This window comes from Abramis brama (assembly GCF_963993115.1).
Source record: "Abramis brama genome assembly, chromosome: 1".
Taxonomy (NCBI): Eukaryota; Metazoa; Chordata; class Actinopteri; order Cypriniformes; family Leuciscidae; genus Abramis; species Abramis brama.
In genome coordinates this window covers 63,221,168-63,234,077 of record NC_139963.1, presented here as the reverse complement: position 1 = coordinate 63,234,077, position 12,910 = coordinate 63,221,168, and the positions used below count along the sequence as shown (strand labels likewise).

The following is a 12,910-nucleotide window of genomic DNA, read 5'->3' as shown; positions in this document are numbered from 1 at the left end:
CTCTCGCAAAGTCCAGTTTATTCCAATTGGAACAGATCCTGTGAAGATGAGTTTGCCTTTGCGTGTTCTCCAGAACAAAGATGACCATTCTGGTGAAGTAAACAGTTTTTGGATGAACAGTTTGGTTGACCGATACAAGAGTAGACCAAAAACAGAACATTTTGAGATTCTATGTCTGGGCAGTTTTTGTTCAGAATACAGGATATTGTCATCATCTGAGCTATCTTCACAAAATAAAGAAAATGTGATCAAGCTTAACAACAATTGTGGGTATATGGTAAGAAGAACTCGAACTGAACCTGCAGTAATAAGGTATCCAAGATTTTCACCAACAAAAGATCCAGAAAAGTACTATCATTCACTACTACAACTTTTTTTACCACATTTTGAAGATTGTCAGCTGAAGCCTGATAAGTTCCACACTTATGAGGATTTCTACAACAATGGTGCTGTGAAATGTGGAAGAAATGTGACCGAAGTAAAATCTATTGTTGATTCTAATCGAGCACTGTTTGAAAAGGACAGTGATGAAATGGACAGAGCTCAACAGGTCTTGGAGCTGGGTGTTGATTTGGAAGATGCTTGGGCTGCATTGTGTCCTGAAACAGAGAAGGAGCGCCATGAATGTATTGAGCTAAAGAAGAAAAACGTACTTCCTGAAGAAGATGATTCTGACACACTTATTCCAGATCTTGTAGCAAACCCTCGAACTGCATTCATGATTGAAAACAGTAATGCTGCAATGTCTCGAGATGAAGCATTGGGTTTACTAAGATCATTAAATGCTAAACAGTCTGCGATATTTTACAAAGTTCGCGACTGGTGTTTACAAAAACTGCATGGAGAAAATCCTGAACCGTTTCACTTGTTTGTTACTGGTGGAGCAGGCACAGGAAAAAGCCATTTAATCAAAGCAATATGCTATGAATCTTCTAGACTCTTGTCTCAGCTGTCTGACAACCCTGATGATAGGAGTGTGATTTTATGTGCATCAACTGGAGTAGCTGCATACAACATTGGAGCTGCTACCATACACACCACTTTTTCAATTGGTGCTAATGTCAAATTGCCATATCAACCACTAAGTGATGACAAAATCAATTCTCTGCGTTCCAAATTTGGATGGTTGCAGATTTTGATTATTGATGAAGTATCCATGGTTGACCATCACCTTTTGTCATATGTTCATGGGAGATTGAGACAAATCAAACAAACTGGTGATTACTCCCTCTTTGGAAAAGTAAGTCTTGTAGCTGTAGGAGATTTTTATCAGCTGCCGCCTGTCAAAGGAACTCCACTTTATGCTGATCCAAAAGGAGTGAACCTTTGGGAAAACAACTTTGAAATTGCTGAATTAACTGAAGTTGTTCGGCAACAAGATGTATCTTTTGCTGAAACCTTAAATCGTCTGAGAGTTCGTAAAAAAAATGAACCTCTAAGCTCAAGTGACATCAACATGTTGAAGCAACGTGAAACAGGAGAAGAATGCGGGGATGTTCATATATTTCCTACAAATAAAGAGGTTGATGAATACAATATTCAGAGACTAAATGAGGTTTGTCCTGAGGCAATCAGTATTCGAGCTCAAGATTTTGTGAGAAATCCAAAAACTGGAAGGATTGAAAAAAAAGTTGGATTTCATTCAACCGTTTTCAACTCATGTTTGGCTAAATGTGTTTCCTTGGGTGTTGGAGCAAGAGTTATGTTAAAGAAAAATATTGATGTTTCGGATGGACTTGTGAATGGAGCCTTTGGTACAGTTGTCCATATTAGCAGAAGTGAAAAACAGGAAGATGATTATGATGATGACTTTCCATCAGCCATTCATGTGGAATTTGATGATCCAAATGTGGGAAAAATTCAGAGATCAAACCAACGACATAGATTTTCCCAAAATTCTACAGTAATTGAAGTTCAAGAAGATCAAGTCACAACCAACGGTGGTTTAAGACGCCAATTTCCACTTAGACTGGCATGGGCATGCACTGTTCACAAAGTGCAAGGGCTCACAGTAGATAAAGCTGTCGTATCCCTTGACAAGATATTTACTTCAGGACAAGCATATGTTGCATTGAGTCGTGTGAGAACTCTCAATGGACTAATAATTCAAAACTTCAAGGAGTCTGTAATATACTGTAATGATCAAATTGACTTGGCAATGAAAAATATACCAAAATTTCCATTAGAAAGTCACACTTTCTCAAAGACACCTGGTATATTTACAATTGCTCTTCACAATGTGCAAAGTCTTCAAGCTCATGTTCAAGATATTCAAGCTCACAGACAACTTATGAATGCAGATTGTATTTGTTTAACTGAAACATGGCTAAAAGTTGAAGACCAAGTACAAATACCAGGATTTATTTTCAAGCATAATCCAAGAGCTAAGTGCTATGACAACAGCACTCCACTTTTCAGTAATTTAAAACAACAGCGAGGAGGTGGAGTTGCTATTTACTGTTGTGAAAACATGTTTTTTAAAGTTATCATTCCAGAACCTTGCAATTTGGAATGTTTGTACTTCTCAGTTCCACATATCAGTTTGAATGCTGCTCTGCTGTACAGGCCTAATTCATATCAAATTGATGTGTTTCGACAAAATCTGTTACATGTTATTACTGAGCTGGAAAAACATCCAGGAAAGAAAGTAATTATGGGAGACTTCAATGAGGACATCTTAACATCATCTTCAATTAAGAAACTACTGGAAGTCCATGGATACAGTCAACATGTGCAATGTCCTACAACTGAAAAGGGTACGTTAATAGACCATGTCTATATTAAAGATGCAGAAAATGTTACAATTGAAATTGTTTCAACTTATTATAGTTACCATGAAGCAGTACTAGTTTCAGTAAAGTAATTGACATTTCTGGCACATAATGAAGACTGTATAACTGCATTTTTCTTTTATGTGCCCCTACCATGCTACAATTAATCTGAGGTCCATGGAGGTCTGTTCAAGTTCACAAGTGAAAACGGTACGTTATTAGACCATTTATTTCAAATCATATCATTAAGGTGAGACACAGCAGACAAAAACATCGATTTTTCATGCAGTGGTCAGTTTTGAGATTTTGGGCTAGTTTACTAATTCAATAAGTATTATTTCAAGCTGCTATAAAGAAAACATTGAAAATGAAGATGTTTATTTTATTACATTTTGTTTACTTGCGGCAGTAAGTTTCTCCCGAATTTACCAGGAAGTTAGTATTCCAACATGACATGCTGAGATCTGTCTGTTCACTGAAGTCTGTCATGACCGGGATAGTTGTAAAGCTTTGAGTCTCCTGCACAATGCCATGTAAACCAAATATGGGCATTTTCTTTCTATCAGTAATCAATCGTGAATGTCCAAAGGGGGATTTAAAGCTAACGAAGAAATCTCATTTAGAACTATTAAATCTTTAACTGCCGTTTTCTCAAAATTAGTTTTTGTATTTTATTGTCATTCTCCAGTAGAAACCTCTCCGCTTATGTAGCACCTATGTACACCAAACTTTCCAGTTATACACTTAGCAGTATTCTGAAGATATTTTCAGAGGGATTTGTTAATAAATCATTCCTGGCCTGATTTATGTGACATTTTAATAAAAAAATATGGCGAAAATTTATTTTTTTTATGGCCATGGACAGTATATTTTGATTCCCTAGTTAATGAAAGCATCCTGAAATCCCTCTAAGTTTTTATTTTCATCTTTTGTGTAAACCAAATGAAAAAATAATTTTGCACCTGGCTTTATCATATGTTCAGATCTATCTACTGAAAATATATACAAAATCGTGCATATTTAGTGACATGATGCCTAATTTGCATAATTAAACATACAAATTTCTAAAACTTGTAATACATTTTTTTATATACTTTAAGTAATCAACTGAGGAAGTTTCATGGTGATATCTATTATTTTAAAATTTTACCCTATTCCCCTTTAGTGTCTCGCCTTAACCCCTTACCTGTCACCCCCCTTTTTGAGAATGGACATTAAAATGCACTATTCAAGCTTAAGTGGTTGTAATTCAAGAATGTTTTGGAGTATAGACCCAAGTTGGTCTTAAAGGGAGAAAATAGCAGATTATTACTGAAATGAAAGCAGTTATTGAAGTTTAATTTTACATTAAATCAAATATTATTAAATATTTTTCTTTTATATAATATATATATATATATATATATTACTAAATGTTTTACAAAACAATTACTATAAATCAAAGCCATATGTAACCAAGTTGTGTTCCAAATTTGAAGTTGGATATCAAAAAAATTTAAGTTCCCATGAGATGTTTACGCGTATTACCAAAAATAGCCACTGGGTGTCATTGAATTCCATTGAATTTAACTGTATGCATTCTACCATAACAAATTAATAAATTTCTGTCCAAATATCACTTCTGTCACAAAATATGGAACCTTGAGGCTCAGACCTTTCTGACAATGTGTTTTCTCAAGATTAGAAAATATTTTTATCATAAATTATGAAACATGACGCCCAAAAGTGGAGGAGCCTGATAAAATAATTTAGAGTACCATTTCTATGGTAACACAATGTCCAATTTCAAAACCGTTTTCACAGGATGAATTCTGAGATCATAAGCTTTCAAATGATACCTAATTTATGATAACTACTAAAATATGTGATGTAATAAAAAAAAGGCAATATAAAAGATAATATTATATATTAGGGGATAATATGCATATCCTACTTTTTAGAGTAAACGGGACAGTGTATATCTGCATACGGGACGATGACAGTTAAAGTGTTCAGAAAATTATTTCTGTTGTAATTTCTGCAAGTCCACTAGTATTTTATCAAGAAAGGTTTGGTCATGTAAGGTAATATGTCTGATTTATGCAGCACGCTGAACTAAGAAATGTATATAACTGCACTGTCTATTCTTTTTTTTGTCCATACCATGTGACACACATCTTGAGATTTCAAGGTCCATACAGTCCTGACCATTCCATACCAAGTTCTATCCATTGTTCATCGGGCACAACCCAGCACCTCCCATAATTGCTCTTCTTTCTGGAGCTCCAAAGCTACATCCAGTCAAGGTTTTTGTTGTTTATGCATTTCATTTGTTCAATTTGTGTATCTGATTTGTCTTGATCTTTTTAAGACAATGTCTCTGGTTTTTAGTTGAAAAATTGTTTTTGATCTAATTTCTGCCCTAGTCTAAGCCATCCAAACAACACTGGATGCTTCCAATCAGCATAGGAAGCATCCACAAAGACTGCCTGCATTCCTACAGTTGTCTTATAAAATGCAATTAAGTTAATAGGATTTCAAGAAAACATCTAAAAAAGATCTAGAAAACTTCACATAAAAAGGTAAGTTGACATGATTATGTACATTTTAATAGTTTAAAAAGAAAATATTTAAGGCACTACATCAACTAACAATATAATTTCAGATTTATAGACTGCAATGTCCACTACTGACAAAAAGGTAAGCTAACATAGTGTCTACATTAGTAGCAAAATATTGTTAAGTCTTCACTTCAGCAGTTCAACAAATGTATTTTTTTAGATTTCTGAAACACTGAAGTCATAACGTCCTCCATATACCCATCACAAGATTCTCTGCTCCACAAAATTCTCTGCTCCATGAACTTTTATAAAGAAGTGCACAAGTGATATAACAGTAAGTTTTATTGAAGTACATTTAAGTTGTTGACATTTATACAAGCACTGATTAATCTACTAATTGTACACTTTCAAGTTTGTACAGAAACTCAATAACTACTGTTGATATTTTGAAGTCCACATATCCCTATACAAATGACGGTAAGCTAACAGACCATGTGTATGTTAGTTGCGAAATGTTTTTAATGTAAAGACTTCACTTATTGCACTTTGTTCAATGAATGTAATGTTTTCAGATTTCTGAAATTCACCAAAGTCCTAACTTTCTCCATATATCCATCACAAGATTATCTGCACCATTAACTTTTATAAAGAATCGTACAACTATTAAGATGGTAGGTTTGATTGAAGAAAATTTAAGTTGTGGACATTTATACAAGCACTGATTAATCTACTAATGGTACACTTTCAGATTTGTGCAGCAACTCAATAACTACTGTTGTTATTTTGAAGTCCACAAACCCCTATACAAATGTCAAATGTCCCCATATACAAACTAACAGACCATGTCTATGTTAGTTGCAAAATGTTTAATGCGAAGACTTCACTTATTGCACTTTGTTGAATGAATGTAATATTTGCAGATTTCTGAAATTCACTGAAGTCATAATTTCCCATATACCCATCACAAGATTATCTGCTCCATGAACTCCTATAAAGAAGTCCACAGCTGATAAAAAGGTATATTTCATTGTATGTCTGCATAATTTAAATTGAAACGCTTTCATTCAAACCCTGATTAATCTACTATTGGTACACTTTCAGATTTGTGCAACAACTCAATAACCACTGTTGATATTCTGAGGTCCATAAACTCTTATACAAATTTTCACTACTGACAAAAAGGTAAGCTAACAAAAACATTGCCATTAAGAAGAAAATGTTTGTTAACCCTTTACTTTCACCAAGCAGTTTGTTCAATGCTTGTCATCTTTGCAGATAACTTCCTCCATATACCCATCTCAAGATTATCTGCTTCATTAACTTTTATAAAGAAGTTCACAACTGATAAAACGGTACATTTTATTGAAGTAAATTTAAGTTGTTGACTTTTATACAAGCACTGATTAATCTACTAATGGTACACTTTCAGATTTGTGCAGCAACTCAATAACCACTGTTGATATTCTGAAGTCCACAAACCCTTGTACAAATGTCCACTACCAACAAAAATGTAAGTTAACATACAATGTCTATGTTAGCTGCAAAATATTTTATGTGAAGACTTCACTTGGAGCATTTAATGAATGTAATATTTTCAGATTTCTGAAACACACTGAAGTCATAACTTCCTCCATGTACTCATCACAAGATTTTCTGATCCATGAACTCCTATAAAGAAGCCCACAGCTGATAAAAAAGGTATATTTCATTGCATGTCTGCAAAATTGAAATTGAAACGCTTTCATTCAAGCCCTAGTTAATCTACTTTCAGATTTGTGCAACAACTCAAAAACCACTGTTGATATTCTGAGGTCCATAAACTCCATAAACAATTTTTCACTACTGAAAAAAGGTAAGCTAACAGACATTTTCTACATTGATGGCTATGTTTTTTGTGTAAACCTTTTACTTTCACCAAGCAGTTTGTTAAACGCATGTAAACTTTGCAGATATCTGAAACGCACAAGTCATAACTTCCTCCCATATACCAATCGCAAGATTTTCTACTGCATGAACTTCTGTAAATTATACAACTGATTAAAAAAGGTAATATACAATGAATATATTCAAACGTGTTACTGAAAACATATAATTTTGTGATTTTTGATAACTTTATTGCTTTTCCCCTCTAGCAATAGTGACAACAACAGTCTTGTCAACTATCAATTCAGAAAATGTTCTGAAAGAACTTTAAACGTATGCAGGCAGTCAATTAATTTATTTTACTACTGAATACATCTCCACAGTAACAATGTTGAATGGATGGCTTGTATTATATTTGGCCTATGTACAGTTACTTAATATGTGCCAGCCAAAAGAGGATGGCCTGCCCCGGCTGAGTCTGGTTCCTCCCAAGGTTTCTTCCTTTACCACTCTGCTGATTATGCTCCACCCTTTGATCCAAGATGTTCCACCCTACTATTATGCTCCACCCTTTGATCCAAGATGTTCCACCCTACTAAGGGAGTTTTTCTTGCCACTGTCGCCTTTTGGCTTGCTCACTGGGGTATTAAGGCACATGTTCAAGATAAATATGTAATAAAGATTCTTTTTAATAAAATGATTGAAATATACTTTGTCTCTGTAGCCATTTACTTCACTTTACTGTCAGTGATTTTCTACTTGTACTAAATGGATATAGACTATATTTAGTATATGAATTGATTCTACACAAACTTGGTGTCTTTTACAAAAAGTGCATCATAAAACAGCTTAGTGGATAGAGCATTTACATAATTTTCATTTAATTTGTAGTATGCTATTATTTAACAGTTGTTTTTATTGTTTTGAAATACTAAAATTAGTAAGTGTCTTCAGGACAATAGTTAAAACGTTGTCCAACCTGAATGTTAATTTTAACTTTAACAATACTTAAAGCTTTAAACCAAACAAATGCATGTATAATAGTTTATGTAGTTAACTTAATTTATAAAAGCCAGCTTAATTAAAAAAAAATAGGTTTACTTAGACCATGACAACATCAAATCACACCCTTCTACTCTCTAGCTCACTACACACAATGCATAAAAGGAAATTGACATGAGAATGAACACATAAAGGCAAAAAGTATTAATATGAAGAAAATGCTTACATTGCAAGAATAGTAGATTGTCAAGGACTGCTATAGAAATCATTTTTGATCACAAAACTTTCTGAATACTCAAGACTTCAGGTGAGACTCAACATAGAATAAACAATGTTTCTAATCCCAGAAGAAAGATTAAAAAAATACTTAACTGGAAAATACAGAAACCATTTTATGAAGTTGGACAGGACTCGAACTCACAACCTCTGGGTGATGTGACTGTTACTCATCTAGTAGTACCATTGGGAAAACTGTTTTTTTTTTACATTTTTACCAAGATGCCAAAGTTCAATAAATCAAGTCAAGCGTTAATCTTTATATGAATGTGCCACATATCATATTCTAATGAGTTACTTTTCAGAAAGACACTATGTCTGTAACACAATGGTTTGGGCTCATGGCACATGGTTTAGCATTTTACGCTTAAGCTGCAGAGGAGAGGCTTCAGATTAAGAATGAGCACACAATAAGCACACAAAAGAATTACTTAGCATCTCAACCAGTTAAGCATGCTAAGATATCTTAATGCTAATGTAACTTATGGTTAGCCAATGTGGAGCCAGAAGAGCAAAAAGAGCAGAAATAGAATGTACATGAAGAACAGATAGGTTCAGAAGTACTTATGGATGAAATCAAAACAAGCAGCATTAGCGCAATAGATTAGAAAAATGCCTGAACAAAACAGGAATCAACACAATTTTTATACTCATCCAACACAGGGTTCGAACCTACAACCAGAACGGCTCAGGATTAGAAGCACATGGTTTAGCAGACTGCACCACTCAGAGGATGTACAATCACAAACTTCAGATGAGAGGCTTCAGTGTAAGAATGAGCACACAAAAGCAAGTTAACCAGATTAGCATGCTAAGCTATCTTAATGCTGATGTAGCTTATGGCTTATGATGACGTGGTACATCCAATCCTGGCAAAAAAGATATCCTCGGATTCGACATGACGCAAGGAATCGATAGAGACCAATTTTATGATTTTGTGACAAACTGTTCACAAGTTACAGCCTCTGAACCAATTATGGGTCGACCTCGTTAAGTTTGCGACATCATAACTTTTTTTTTCCAGTAGAGCAAAAAAATCGGGGACAGTACTTTTATGCGGCTCAGTCCGAAGATCATTTGAGTACATATTTGGACAAAATTAGACCAATTTTGAAGGAGGAGTAGCGAAAAAACTGTTTTACATTCGCTCCAATATGGCGGCCAGTCACATTGTTGAAAAATAACATATGAGATATCGTTGAAATCGGCATAAGCCAAGGAATATATTGACATAAAGAAATCAAATTTCAAGCAATGTTGGCAAAAGTTATAAGTGTTTTTTCAAAAAACAATGATATCTCTGGAACACTAGGTGGCGCTGTGATCAAACTTCTCATGTACCTTCGGGCCATGCTAATGATGATCCATACCAAATTTGGTGAAGAAATTTCAAATAGTTTAAAAGATATTGCAAATTATGACATCATTCAAAATGGCGGACACGTGGTACATCCCATTATGGCAAAATCGATATCCACGGATTTGTCATGACCCAAGGAATCGATAGACACCAAGTTTATAATTTTCTGACAAACTGTTCATAAGTTATTGGCCAAAATATGCATTTTCCATATCTCATGACCCGTAGGTGGCGCTGTTCCCAACTTTGGCATGGAACCTCAGATCATGCTTCCGATGAAGTGTACCAATTTTCGTTTCGATTGATCAAAGTTTGGCCGAGCTATAGCTTCTGAACCAATTTTGGGTCGACCTCGTTAAGTTTGCGACGTCATAACTTTTGATCAGAGAAGAATAAAAAAAATCGGGGACAGTACTTTTATGCGGCTCAGTCCGAAGATCATTTGAGTACATGTTTGGACAAAATTAGACCAATTTTGAAGGAGGAGTAGCAAAAAAACTGCATACTGTACTTTTCAAAATGGCCACTACTGTAATGGGCGGAGTCTTAATGTAAGATATTGGTTCTAATCAGCATGATGAGATGAATCAGGTGTACTAAGTTTCATTTTTCTAGATCAAAGGGTTCAAAAGTTATAACCATTTCAATGTTGAATTTTTGAACTGCTGGTGGCGCTATAGAGTTGGACCTAGAGACTCAAAAATTGCTACAATTACTTTTCATTACCATCACTACAAGTGTGCCAAATTTCATCATTTTCCTATGTATGGTTCATAGGGCTGCCATAGACTTCAAGAGGAGGAAGAAGAATAATAATAATAAATATAGCTGCAAGCAGCAATACGGGGCCAAGCCCTGCAAGGCAGAGCAAGCAACAGCCGCTGTAGCGCAATGCGGAGCCAGAAGAGCAAAACATCAGAAATTTAATGTACATCAAGCACAGTAAGCACATCAATTACAGCAGCACAGCTAGCATTTAAGCACCAACAGCAGTGCAGAGCCGGAAGGAATTTAAATTATTATTTTATACACAATTTCAAAGTCGCCCCACACTGGTCTCGAACCCACGACCACAATGGTTCGGGATTCATGACGCATGGTTGAACCACTTGCGCCACCCAGAGGACATGTTTTACAAAGCTGCAGAGGAGAGGCTTCAGTGTGTGAATGAGCACACAAAATCATGTTAACGAGATTAGCATGCTAAGCTAACTTAATGCTAATATAGCTTATGATGTGGTACATCCAATGCTGGCAAAATAGATATCCTCAGATTCGACATGACGCAAGGAATCGATAGACACCAAGTTTATAATTTTCTGACAAACTGTTCATAAGTTATTGGCCAAAATATGCATTTTCCATATGTCATGACCCGTAGGTGGCGCTGTTCCCAACTTTGGCATGGAACCTCAGATCATGCTTCCGATGAAGTGTACCAATTTTCGTTTCGATTGATCAAAGTTTGGCCGAGCTATAGCTTCTGAACCAATTTTGGGTCGACCTCGTTAAGTTTGCGACATCATAACTTTTTTTTTTCCAATATAGCAAAAAAATCGGGGACAGTACTTTTATGCGGCTCAGTCCGAAGATCATTTGAGTACATGTTTGGACAAAATTAGACCAATTTTGAAGGAGGAGTAGCAAAAAAACTGCATACTGTACTTTTCAAAATGGCCACTACTGTAATGGGCGGAGTCTTGATGTAAGATATTGGTTCTGATCAGCATGATGAGATAAATCAGGTGTACTAAGTTTCATTTTTCTAGATCAAAGGGTTCAAAAGTTATAACCATTTCAATGTTGGATTTTTGAACTGCTGGTGGCGCTATAGAGTTGGTCCTAGAGACTCAAAAATTGCTACAATTACTTTTCATTACCATCACTACAAGTGTGCCAAATTTCATCATTTTCCTATGTATGGTTCATAGGGCTGCCATAGACTTCCATTGGCGGAAGAAGAAGAAGAAGAATAATAATAACTAGAGATAAGATTCTGAAAATTCAATTTTGCATTATAAGAATGAACAAAATATATCGTAGTAAAAATAAGGGACAGTTTTACTCAGTTTAGATCAATTTAATGCAAAATATATTTGGCAAAAATAAATAGATTTTTTTCCATAAAGTCATTTCAATCATTATTTAAACATGTTTACATGAAAAAAAAATTATATATATTATATAATCATACCAACAATGGTAATCGCAAATACCTCCAAATAGTAATCAAAATACGAAATACACATTAGATACATACCAACAATGGTAATTACAAATACCTGCAAAGGTAATCAAAATATGTATCATAACACTACCTATGAATACATAAATACTTGAACAAGATGTTTATGCCAAATGAAATGAAAAACATTTTCATGCAGAAAATTCTTTTTTTTTTTTTTTTTTTTATTTATCAGCTAACAATTTTTTTGAACATGTCTAAAATATTCTGTATTTCAGTTTTCAAACTACAATAAGGAGCATTGCTGTTTTCTGTAATAAGAAACATTTCTTGAGCAGAAAATAAGTATATTAAAATGATTTGTAAACCATATGACATTATAGACTAGAGTAATGATGCTGAAAATTCAAATTTGCATTACAAGAATGAACAAAGTAGATTGTATTATAAAAAGGGACAGTTTTGCTTTTAGTTTAAACCAATTTAATACATAGTATGTTTTCAACAAGAAATCAAAAAGTTCTCTTCCATGCAATCAATTATCAATATTTGCAAAAGTAAAAAACTAATACAAATAACACATTACATAAATAAATGATAAATCATACCAACAATGGTAATCACAAATACCTGCAAAGGTATCAAACAAAAGGGTAACATCAACATATATAATATAACACTACCTATAAACACTTGACAATATGATCACAAGAATAAACAAAATATATTGTTTAAGAGATACTTTTGGTCTTAGTTTAACCAATTAAATACAAAGTATATTTTCAACAAGAAATTAAAAATTCTCTTCCACACTATCATTTAAATTATAAATTTACAAATTAAAAAAAAAAACACATTAGATGCATCAAATATAATCATACCAACAATGGTAATGAGAAATACCTGCAAAGGT

General features: G+C 34.2%; 1 long non-coding RNA gene across 3 annotated transcripts; it reads left to right on the top strand.

The window, feature by feature from the left end:
- Nucleotides 1-4,922: 4,922 nt before the first annotated feature.
- LOC311096203 lies at nt 4,923-7,884 on the top strand. Of its 3 annotated transcripts, none has more exons than XR_014608977.1 (13): nt 4,923-5,056; nt 5,177-5,332; nt 5,416-5,450; nt 5,532-5,645; nt 5,724-5,788; nt 6,232-6,328; nt 6,413-6,493; nt 6,587-6,663; nt 6,741-6,821; nt 6,910-7,009; nt 7,083-7,163; nt 7,261-7,357; nt 7,444-7,884. It is a non-coding gene; the product is annotated as an uncharacterized lncRNA (long non-coding RNA). The 3 variants fall into 3 exon arrangements; XR_014608978.1 differs by having other exon boundaries at nt 7,068-7,163; XR_014608976.1 differs by lacking the exon at nt 5,724-5,788.
- Nucleotides 7,885-12,910: the final 5,026 nt, after the last annotated feature.